We start from the raw sequence: 13,196 nt of genomic DNA on the forward strand, positions 1-13,196 counted from the left end.
TTCTTCATAGAATGTCAGTTTCATCAATAACTTTCACATCAGTTAATATATTAACACATCAGCCTTCATAATTAGAGTCATTAAATGTGATCACTAATTTAATGTCTAGTGCATATTTGACTTTCTTCTGATATTCTCACAACTCATCTCTCATAGTATCTCTTTGTGCAGGAACAGATGTAGTGAGATATTAAGTGATTTCAGCTACAGTCATCTGATTTCATAGTATTATCTGTATAAGATTCATAAGATTGCCTGCAGTGCAATAGATAGATTGATTCAGATTATCATTAAAAGTTAGCATTTCAGAGATGAGAAACAGTGAAGAATTCAATGAGTTGAAATGAATAGATTCTGTAGATGAATGTTGACTCTGCTTTTCTTTGTTCTGAAGTTTCTTCATTGTCTCATTATCAAATTTCATACTCTGGTGAAAACTGATCTCAGTCTTATCTTGCAAGTCAGAAGTCTTCTCATAATAAGTGATCATTCTATTAATGAGTCATCTAGTGAAGCATGTAGTTCTAAGTCTTGAGCTGAACTCTGAAGTAACAGATATATCACTCATATCAAGATAACTCTGCTTCTTCTAGATGTGTAAAAAAAAAAGTGATATTCTTTACAATGAAGAACACACTTTCTTAAAAATATATAAAGTATATGAATCTGCTGATTGACAGATTCAGAGAAAATGAAATATCTCTAATAAAGAGTAAAAGTCTTTTCAAAAAAGGTGAACTATCTGTGTCAAAAAATGTTGATACAATATTCTAAAAAGAAAAACATGCCATCCGGGCTATAATCTGTAGAATAGTTGAAGGTTGTGTATTAATAGATCTATCTACAAGAACATAATATAGTGATGGGTCACGTGATCTAGTGAGATCGCTAACCGCAATGACCGTAAGAGTCAACAATTGTGTAGAATAGTTGAAGATTGTATTGATAGATCTATCTACAAGAACATAATATAGTGATGAGTCACGTGATCTAGTGAGATTGCTAACCGCAACAGCTGTAAGGGTCAACATCCCCTCTCAAGATAACAAGAATCATATATCAAAACACTCAAATTATCAAGATAGTCTGTCAAAACTAAATACAAATGTAAAATTAAACATTCTCAACTTTTACATCTGTAAGATCTAGTAAAATCATGAATCATGTAAATATTACAGTGTTTAGAGATTTAATGAGTTTATCTGCTATTATCTGAGCAGTGAGAATATATTCTAAATCAATAACTCTCTGATTCAACTGTCAATATGAAAAATGAAAATGTGTATCAATGTGCTTACTTCAGACTGTAATGACTGTCATCTTTGTAAGATCTATGACACTCTTATTATCAGTGAGAATCTGTATCAGAGATGTAGTAATGAAGTCAAGCTCAATCATGAGATTTCAGATTCATGTTGCTTCGCGGATCATCTCACTAAGAGTCATATATTCAGTCTCATTGAAACTCAGAGATATACAAGATTGCTTTACTGAATGTCATGAAATTAAGCTGTCTGCAAGCTTAAAAATGTAGTCAGATATTAATTTTCTATCATTATTTAAGAAGTCAGCTCAATCAGAATCTGAGTAGCTGAAGAGTAGATAGAAATCATCAGAGAAATCAGAGATAATGAAAAGATTAGTAGAAATGAATTTCTTATACAGACTGCATCTGTAGAAAATACTCAGATTTATAATCTCTTTCAAATAATGTATAATATGTAATAGAGTCTTTCAACATTGAGATGTTGAATCAACATTTCATTGAGTGAGTAGTGAGACAGTGTGAGTGATATCAGAACATGTTTTAACTGCAAGATATTGCAAACAACTCATATCATATTAATATCACTGAATTGTGAAATCAGTCTCTTTCTCAGATATAGAAGAATCATTAATACAGAATTCATTCTTTATTAATGTTCTGACAACAGCTGTATCATTAAGATAGAAATCTTTAATAAGATATTTAATATATTGACAATGTATTAAATCAATTTTCTTGTCTGAATAATTGATCTTCATACTCAAATACTTGATTAACTGATGTAGATTCCTGACTTTCAATTTCTCACTGAGCATACTCACTAGTCAATTGACATTCTCAGAAGCTTCAGATATGATGTTGAGATTATCAATATAGATTGTTATATAGAGATGACATCTGAATGTATGATATCAGAGTACTGAATCATGAGCACTGACTATAAATTCAAGATTACTCAACAGAGCTGTTAAGTAATTATATCAGATCTTCACTGCAGAGTTCAGGCTGTATAGACTACTCTCAATCATGCAGACAAGTGTTTTCAGTGAATCTGTCTCAAATTCAATAAGTTGTCTCATATAGACCTTCTTAGTGAGATGCTTATAAAGATATACTATCACTATATTCACTTAACAGAGTGTTTAACTGTGTAGTGCTGCTATTGTAAAAAGAATATAATTAACAGTATCAGTGATAACTGAAGCATAGATCTCTTCTCTAGAACTCTTCTTAAGTTAGTTATTATAAATCTCTTAATGTGATTTTCTAAGAATATTATCAGAATCAGCATTTGAGTTCACAGATCTATCTTTCTCAAGAAACACTCAACAGTCTGAAGCAATCAGTTCACTTCTTGAGACATCAGATTTTGTAAGAATAAGTGCTCACAGGCGATTATTCGGGTGTTTGCAGCTTGGCGTGATATGTACTGTTAACTACTAGAAGTATTTGCAGTAGAAAGATAAAATGTAAAGATCAAATGTATAATAGTATTCAAGCTGAGTTGTGAATAGTATTCGCAAACTCCAGTCTATATAGTTGTGTGTAGTCAAGGGCTGCTAGCTCTATTGATTACATGAGAGATAGGAATAGAGATAAAGAATCTGTAAGAAGTGAGATTTCTTACATATCTCTTCCTCTCTAAGACTTCATCTGTGAAGCCTTTCACTGAGTGACTTCATAGTCAGCTCAGCACTGCAGTGATACTCACTAAAAATTCTTTACATCTATAAAAAACCTCAGTGAGGAAACATCTCTTATTACTATGAAGAAAAAAGAGTCTGTTACTCAGTTTCTTATTCTGTGAGATTCTTTATAGTCTACAGATTCTTCTCTGATTATCACACAGATTCATCTCACATCTTTCATACAGAAGAGTTTCAGTTGACTCTCAATTATTTTCACAAGATTCTTATATAATCATTACACAGATTCATCACATAGATGAATCACTCTCTATGAGATCACTCTCATCAAAGAGAAACATTCATAAGTTAATCTTTTACTCATTCTCATAAATCATTGTTCTTTAACACTGTAGAATTGTAAGAAATTTTTCATTCTTTCATCAACTCTATAGAATTGTAGAATCAAGATATTCACAGTCTGTAATCACTCTTTATAGTCATATAGAAAGATTCAGGCCTGCAATTCATAATCACTCTTATTTACTAGAGTGATCTGACTGTTCTGTGAGATCATTCACAGTGTAAGTAAATCTCTCTAGAGTAGTATAAATATCTCAGATCTGTCTGCAGAATCTCATCTTCTTTTTTCTTTTTCTGTAACAGCTTTCATTCTTATAAACTGTGAGTATTCTTATTCATCTGTAAAGTATTTGTATTCAGATGATAGAGAGAGAGTGTTTCTGACAATGTCTGTATATTGATTTAAGAACTTCTCAAGAATAAAAAATTTTTCAATTTCAATCTCTTTGTAAACAATGTTCAGTCACTATTAAGCTTCTCATGAGTGTCTCTGTGACTTCTCTGATCACTTTTTACTGACTGATGAAGTAGAAACACTGTCATTCATAACTGTGCCTTCACTTTCCTCAGCTCTGCTATCATACCTGATCTTCAGGTCAGCAGTCAATTCCCTGTCTCTCTCAGATCAGTCTCTAACTTCAAGCAGTGCAGTTCTTCTCTTTGCTATAAGTCTTCTTATAAGTAATTTCTTACAGACTCTAGCTAACAGTTCTTACAAAGCTTCTAGTGTTATCAGTGTCTTCTGTAGCTCTGCAGATCTATGATCACTCTCTCTCTGCTCACACAATCACTGACCAGGCATATATAAATATGTCTAGGTTTTCTATCAATGATCCTCACACCGTGGTGCATTTCCACAATCTTATTATCAATGAGAGATGAATCTCTGAGTATCTGTAAAATCCAGGTAATTAAGGCAATGTAAATGTCATGAATTCATAATAGAAGTTAATCTGAACAGATGAGTCTTCTCTCTGCATCTTAATTATTTCTGAGCTGAATACTTCAGCATAACTGAGAGAGTGAACACAGCTTCATAAGAGATATCTAATCACATGTATAGCCAGTCAGCTCTCAAGACTCTGCTGTAACTGTATATACTCTGATATTCAGCTCTTCTGAAGTCTGTGCATTTCTGACAGTCTTTGTATCAAATGCAATAATTGTCTGTATCACAGATATAATACTCTCTGCTTCTTTGAAGAAAGAAATTGATAGTTGTGAGAAGATTGAGTGTTATAAGTATTGAGAATGTGAGTTTAAGTTTTTTTTGTTTTTTCTTTATTAATCTTCAGATTGTGTTCACAGCTCTGTTTATTTTCTTATTTTTTAGCTTAATGAGAATATGATTTCTTCTTTTCTTATATACACTGCAGACTGTTCATCTCAGTAGAAATTCATCATCTTATAGACTAGAGTTTACAAATGATAGTGTTAATATCTTTATCATAATCAGGTTCTTAGTGAAGATTATATCATTCTGACTTATCAGAATTCACAGTATGAAAGTCATGTCTCAGCTTCTGCAGATGTCTTATCTGTCTGAATGATTCTTAAGTGAACTTATTCATCTTGTCAGAATACTCTTGTCACTGAACCTTGAATCAGAGCTCATGATCTCACTTCTCTGAGTTAATAATCTCTTTAATCTGATATTCTCTTTCACTCTCTAATACTCTGTGAACAGAGTGATGAGTCATAGAATTCTCTTCTAAGAATTTCTTATATTTACAGAGTAAAGAGACATGAAAAACATTATATATCTGTAACTCAGATAACAGTTTCAATCTGTAGAACTATAAGCTAATTTTCTTTACAATCTTATAAGACTCTGTCTGCAAGAGATTCAGCTTCTTACTAGATCTCTATATAATAATGTTTTTTAGACTCAGTCAGACTCTATTATCTTTCTTGAAACTCTTTATAATATACTTGAAGTCATAGTATCTCTTCTAATACTCTTGAGTCTTTCTCAAGAATTCACAGGCTTTCTCCCAGATCTTCTGAATTCTCTCAGCCTGTTCACAGGCATCATCACACTCTATAGTGTACTCTCACAGGTTTATCAAGATTATTCATGAATGAGTCTCAGTGAGCATCTCAAAGAGAATTTTACCTGTGCTGACATATTTTGAGTTGTTATACATGAACTCTGTGAGTGATAATCAATGTATTCAGTTATTCTGATTGTAATTGATAAAGCACTGCAGATACTGTTTCAATATATTTATCAGATATTCTGTCTGATTATCTGTTTATTAATGAAAAGCTATGCTTAGATCTCATGAAATCTTCAGTATAGTTATCAGATTAGATCAGAACTCTTCTGTGAAGATTGATTCTCTATCTAAGACAATATTTATAGATAATTTATACAACTGAATCACATCACAGATGAAGATATGAGCTAAATTCTTTGACTTCAAGTTCTTACAGATGAGTATAAAGTGTGTCATCTTGATAAAGTAATTCACTATCATTAATACACTGTCAAAGCAGGCATTATATATATTCTTACTTTCAGAGAGACTTATAAGAGTATTTATTTCTAGCTGTTTTCAAGATTCTTATAAAATGAGTAGAGAAGTAAGTTCTTCATATAGTCTGAACTACACTATTCATGAATTCTGATAAACAGTGCAAGAATTCACTATCTTCTTCACAAGTCCTCATATCTTCAGTCAGAAGTATTTTCTTATGAGTAATTCATGAGTTCTAGTGTCTGTAAAATAATCTGTTAAAGAAGAGTCATGATATCTTTTAATAAGTTCTACACATAGAAACTCATTTACAGACACATAAATACAGCTCTCTCTTTACAAGAGGCTATTTAAGTCTCTTCAATTCTTTGTTTCTGCAGGATTGATCTCTGCTATGAGCAGTTTCTGAATATACTAAGTATATTCATTCTTCAGTTGTAGTTCAGACAATCTGAATAGAAGATCTTATAAAGACTTATACTCTGTTTCTTCTTATATCAGGTCTTTCATAATACTTCTCAAAGTCTGCAAACTCTTCAGATTATAGATATTCTCTTCAAGAATTCTTATGAAGATTCTCAGAGTGTTAACTCTCAGTGTTGTAAAGAGTAGTTGTACAGACTTCTTCTCTCTCTTTCTCTTCTTCTCTTATAGAGAATTAGAAGACTCTTCAGTCAATCTCTTTATAACACTCAGTCTGAGTATTTTATAAAGCTTTTCTGTCTTCTCTAGTCTCTCTGTGTCTGTTGTCCTGGTCTTCTTAATATAGTCTGATCTGTGAGAGAGTTCATTTACTGAGTTCTTAGTTTTCTTGATATATTCTATCTTGAACCAGAACTCACTCAGTCTCTGAGCTCAGTGAATCTGTTATTATAAGAGTTTCTTGATTGAAGTAAACTGTTGCAAGCTGTCATGATCAGTTCTAACAGTAATCACTGTCACAAGGCTCTTGAAGTAGTGATATCAGTGATGAAAGAATTTCACTATTATAAGAAGCTTCTGATCATGAATATTATAGTTGATTTCTGCAGATTATATCTTTCATGAGAAAAAGGTCACTGAAACCCAGTTCTCATTTAACTGTAGTTGTGAGACTATTTCTGAAATTACAAAGAAGAAGACATCTGTCTTTAATCTGATTAAGAGTAAGAAATCAAAGTGAAACAGTATCACTGTATTTATAAATATCTGTTTCAACCTTGTAAAGATCTCATAAGCTTCTGAGATAAGAAAGTTCTTACAGTTCTTTCTTCTTAATAATCTTTTTATTCTCTATTTATAAGATGACTTCTTCTTGTTTTCATTCTTTAGTATGTCTGTAAGAGTCAAGAAGATTCTTGTGAATGCAAAGATAAATTATCTATAGAAATTCACAAAGTTCAGAAAGATCTGAATCTCATGAATACTAGTTAACTTCAGTCATGATAGAATAGTCTCAATCTGTGAAGATTTCATCTGAATATCATCTGCAGTGATTATATATTCTAGGAAATTAATTCAGCAGACACTGAAGTTACACTTCATAAGCTTAATATACAGTTCTGTCTCATCTAAGATCTTCAACACACTTCACACATGCTCAGTGTGTTCTTTCTTCTTCATAGAGTACATTATCACATTATTCAGATATATTATCATGAAGATATTCAGATATGTGTGAAGTGTTTTATTGATGAAAGACTGAAATGTCATGAGAGTATTAGTCAGATCAAAAGACATCACTAGATATTTAAACAATCTCAGTGTAGTTCTAAAGACAGTCTTTTATTCATTCTCAGACTGTATTCACAGCTATGTATATACATTGATCACATTTAGTTGTGTGAATATAACAGCTTCTGTGAGACAGTTAATCACATTCTTGATCAGAGATAGAGAATAGTGACTCTTTATTATCTTAGAGTTCAGATTATGATAATCTACACACAATCTGAGACCTTTATTCTTCTTCTTCATGAATATCACAGAGGCTCTCACAGAGGCCTGTGAAGATTGAATAAAGTCATTCTTCAGATTCTTCTTCACATAGATCTGCAAGACCTCTGTCTTATGATGAGAGAGCTTATAGATTGATTTTCAGAAGAGTTTCTGCTCTTCTATTAAATCTATTATCAGATTCTTCTCACAGTGAGAAAGAAGCTCAGCTATCTTTGCTGAGCTGAATATCTCTGTGAGATCTCAGTATTTCTCTGATATCTGAAGCTCAGTTTTCATGACTGTGAGATTCTCAGATACTTATAAAGTCATCATATAGATGAGCTTGTCTTCTCTAATCAACTCTACAGTATCAACTGATTCTATCTCTGTGAGTAAGTCTGTTAACACTGATCAGAAGTATAAATCTGACTTATGAACAGCTATGTGCAGATTGTGTCTTTGAAGTTAAGCAAGTCTCAAGTACATGTCATCTGTAATATTCATAACAATCACAGTTTCTGTGAATCTTCTCCAGATTTCAGAGAGATCTTGCAATTCAAAGATGACTCTTGTGAGTCTCTCAGCTCTCAGATCTGAGTTCTCACACCCTGCTTATTATAAGAGCAGGTTTTCAGTTTTCATCTTTCAGCTCATTCACTCTGTGAGCTTTAGAGACATCACAGTGACCTGGGATTCTGAGTTCATCAATACTTTTCATGCTTGTGAGATAGCAGTACTGCAGCACAGTCTCTCTCTGTAAGCAAGTATTTTCATTGAGAAAGTAACAGATTCAGGTATCAGCTTCAAGACTCTTAAGAAGACTGTTACTGACTCTGTTTATAACTTCTCAAATTTCTATTTTGATTTGTTCAGACAGTTTATGTGAAGATGTTCTGATTTAGAACAGATGAAGCAGAGTTTCTTTTTCTTAATCTCTCTGTTATACACTCTGTTTATAGAAGCTTGTAAAGCTCTCTTTTTCTACTCAGCAGTCAGACATGAATCTCTCTGTATCTTATTATCTTTTTCTGACAAATCTATTCTCTGTTGTCCTGACTCTTGTGAGACTGGTTGATGATTCACTCTCTGTGAGTCTGTGACTCTCACAGTGATCTGCAAGTGATGAATGAGAGTCATCAGTTTCTTCAGAGTCAAGAACTTAGAGTCTTGCTTAATGAGCTTGTTCTATGTATCTTTATTCAGTCTCTTCATGAATATCATCATTCAGGTCTTGTTTCAGAGCCCTGTTTTCACAGATCTCAATTCATATCACAATTTCATGAAGTGCTGTGAGTAGTCTTTATCAGATTTCTTACCTCTTTTTCTAATATTGATGATTGCAGCTCAGATGTTCTCTATCTGACTTACAGAGTTCTTCAACTTATTCTCTAGATAGGTCTTGAGAACAGATCAGTGAGATCTCTCATGATCATTCTCTAGATGATTCAGTCAGTTCTTGACTTCAGTGTAATAGAGATCTGTTATTATATAGATAATAGCTTCTTCATCTTTTATGTCACATAGCTGAGCTTATGAGTCAATTTCAAATGCAAACTTACAAAAGCTTTTATAGATTGTGATTTGATAAGTGATCTTAAGTGATTGCAGCTTGAGGAAGTTTCTTTTCAGTTTGTGAATATCTCTAAAGATTATGTCTAGAGACTCAGTTTGAGAATGTTTGCAGACAGTAAGTATTTCTTATAGAAAAATAGCTTGATTCTGTGAGAGATGCTTAAGAATGTTCTTCACTGAGATTGATTCATTCATAGGTTTGAAGAGTTCCTCTGTCACAGATGTAGAGAATGATGTCTTATAAGTGATTGATAAGTTCTCTGAGACTTCTTTCATGAGAGTTATTCATGATTCAGATGACTGCTTCTGAGTATCTGTAGTAGAGTTTGCAGGGGTTGAAGCATGTGAGTTTCTAGTTCTTTCAGTCATAACAGGTGATTGCTGACTGACTGAGCTTGAAATGTAAGAATAAGTGCTCACAGGTAATTATTTGAGTGTTTGCAGCTTGATGTGATATATACTGTTAACTACTAAAAGTATTTGTGATAGAAAGATAAAATGTAAAGATTAAATATATAATAGCATTCAAGCTGAGTTATAAATAGTATTCATGAACTCCAGTCTATATAGTTGTGTGTAGCCAAGGGCCGCTAGCCCTATTAGTTACGTGAGAGATAGGAATAGGGGTAAAGAATTCGCGAGAAGCGGGATTTCTTACAGATTTAGAGATTAAACTTTATATATTATATCTCTTCAGATCAGTAATCTTGTGTTGTATGAACTTCTTTCAATAATCTTCTACTCTCTCTGATCAAGATGTGACATTCTTGTAGAACTTCAGAAGGTTACCTGTAATGAGACTTGAAGTGTAAGTAGTCAGTGATTTCGCGGGTTGCAATCATGTAGAATTCAGATCATCAATGTCAGAGACATCTTCATCATCAATCAGATGAATATCAGGTTTCAGTTCACTGATATTATTAATGAGTGTCACAGATGTGATAACTGATTCTGATTTTTCAGTGATCAGAAATCTCACATCACTACTGATAATAATCTTATCAGATTCAGAATGTCATAGACAATATATTGATGTGCCACTGAATTCAATGATATAATAGAAATTGGCACATGAAGAAAGCTTATCCGCGGGCTGCTGAAATTCATACAGGTCAATAAAAACCTCTGCACTCAATCAGCAAAAATGCCTCACATTCAGTGAGATATTCATAAGTGCACACTATGAAATCTTATATGAACTTAGAATCACAGAGATCTCTGCAGTAGATGATCAAAATTTTAAGTTGTAAAGAACTGTAGATATGAGAGTATTATTGATTATTACAATCACTGTCTCTAGAACATCTGTTCAGAACTTCTTAGAAAGATAATCTTTCAAAAGAGCAGCTCTAACTCATTTCATGATAGTGTGAATTTCACATTCAGAAATATCATTCTGATGTGATGAATATGATGCTGTTGATTCTTATTTAATATTATATGAATTCATAACTGTGTGTATACATGTGAATTGGAAAACATCATCAATATCAGTCTGTAGAAAAGCAGGAACTGTATATCTGAGATTATTCATGAATCTGAGTCACAACTCAAAGTATTGAACAGTCTCATTCTTGAACTTTAAAAAATATACTCAACAGTAGTGAGTAATATCACAGATGATAAGCATTCAGTATCTGATTCTCTGATGAGACTCTAAGAAATAGTCAGAGAGATCTTTCAATGTATATTTATTATCTACAAGATCAATATGAATCTTCTCAATGAATTGAATAAATCTAGACATCAGTGTTTTTGAATAATCTTGTATTATACCTGTCTTGACATATTTCTTATAAAAGAACTTAGTCTTAGAATCTTTAATTATGACTTCAGTATGAGAATCCTTGACTATAGTAATTATAGCATCAGTGTGAATGTGACTGAGATCACAGTGTCAGTTCAAAAGAGTCTTTGATATTCTTGTATTCTTGAGGCCTGTATTCAGAACTGTGGAATCAATGTTATTAACAGTAGTAGCAGCAGTCACAGAAAGATCAACTTTTCAGTCAAAATTATACTTATAAGGCATCATCACAATATACTTGACTACTCTGTTTAAATGATTGAAATCCTCATTGAACTTCTGTTCATTGATCTTATTTATGTTGTTCTGAGCAGTCTGAACTGTATGAAAAATAACATCATTCAGAGCTCTGCAAATGAAAAATGAGAGAATAGTGAAAGACAATGTAAATTGAAATCCCTGATCTTCAAGCTTTGCAAATGAGAGCAGATTAACTGTAATATTAGAAATATAGTGAACATTCTGCAAGTTAATATCATCACTCTCAATCTTCAAGATGACAGTTTCAATCTTCTTGACAAACTCAGTTCTCTCAGTGACAGAATCAACAGAGATGTTATCATTAAAAGATTTAATGTTTGAAAAAGAATGAAGCTCACTCATCATATTCAGACTTATACATGTGTTCAAATATCAAGATATAGAGAATGATTTTTCAGTGACTGTGAAAGAGCAATAGAACTTAATCTTTGTAATTGCTGCATTTACTACTGATTGAGAACTCATCAAGTCATTCTTCTTCTCTTCCTTCTTATCATTCTTCTTTTTCTTTTTGTCAGAATGTAAGATGAAATATCTGTTAACATTATATTTATATCTTCTGCAGTGAGTGCACTTTTATACAGATGTGCTTTTCTTCTTATCTTTGTTCTTGTCTTTATTCTTATTCTTTTTCACAGTCACAGAATCAGTCTGAGACTGCTTTTTCTACTCAGTGATGATCTTCTTAAATGTATGATTAGTCAGTTACTTCATCAAATTATTAATATCAATGTTGACAATGAGTCTCTGATTAGTGAAGAAAAACTCATTCAAATATATCTTGATAAACAGTCTTTGATAATCTTGTAGATTGTTGAGAAAAAGATCATGATATACATTTTCAGTGCTCTGACAGAGCTTCTTATGATAAGTAATAAGATAGCAGAAATATCTCTGAAAAGTAAGATAATCATTCTTCTTGACTTGTAATTTTATTAATTTCTTGAAGATATTAACTCATTCTTCAGTCAGTGATATTGTATATTTCATATTAATCTTATCTCACAGAGCTGCAGTATTGTCAGCTTTCAAGATTTCAATAGTGATTTGAATATTTTCAATAAGACTTGATAGCATACATTTATATAGAGACTTGGAATAAATTCTTCACTTCTCAGAGTTGATATGATGTGTAAAAGAGAATTCTTGTTGAGTTCTCAATAGAATGTCAGTTTCATCAATAACTTCTGCATCAGTTAACATATCAACATATCAGGCTTTATAATTAGAGTCATCAAATGTAGTCACTGATTTAATATCTAGTGCATATTTGACTTTCTTCTGGTATTTTCACAACTCATTTCTCATAGTGTCTCTTTATACAGAAACAGATATAGTGAGATGTTAAGTGATTTCAGCTGCAGTCATTTGATTCTGTAGCATTATCTGTATAAGATTCATAAGATTGCCTGCAGTGTAATAGATAGATTGATTCAGATTATCATTAAAAGTTGATATTTCAGAGATGAGAAACAGTGAAGAATTCAATGAGTTGAAATGAACAGATTCTGCAGATAAATGTTGACTCTGCTTTTCTTTATTCTGAAGTTTCTTCATTGTCTCATCATTAAATTTCATACTCTGATAAAAACTGATCTCAGTCTCATCTTGTAAGTCAGAAGCTTTCTTATAATAAGTGATTATTCTATCAATGAGTTATCTAGTGAAGTGTGTAATTCCAAATCTTGAGCTGAACTCTGAAGTAACAGATGTATCACTTATATTAAGATGACTCTGCTTCTTCTAGATGTGTTAAAAAAAAAAATAAAAAGATGATATTCTTCATAATGAAGAATACACTTTCTCAAAAATATAAAGTATATAAATCTGCTGATCAGCAGATTCAGAGAAAATGAAATATCTCTAATAAAGAGTAAGAGTCTTTTCAAATAAGATAAACTATC

The sequence above is a fragment of the Blastomyces dermatitidis genome (assembly GCF_000003525.1).
Source record: "Blastomyces dermatitidis ER-3 genomic scaffold supercont1.2, whole genome shotgun sequence".
Taxonomy (NCBI): Eukaryota; Fungi; Ascomycota; class Eurotiomycetes; order Onygenales; family Ajellomycetaceae; genus Blastomyces; species Blastomyces dermatitidis.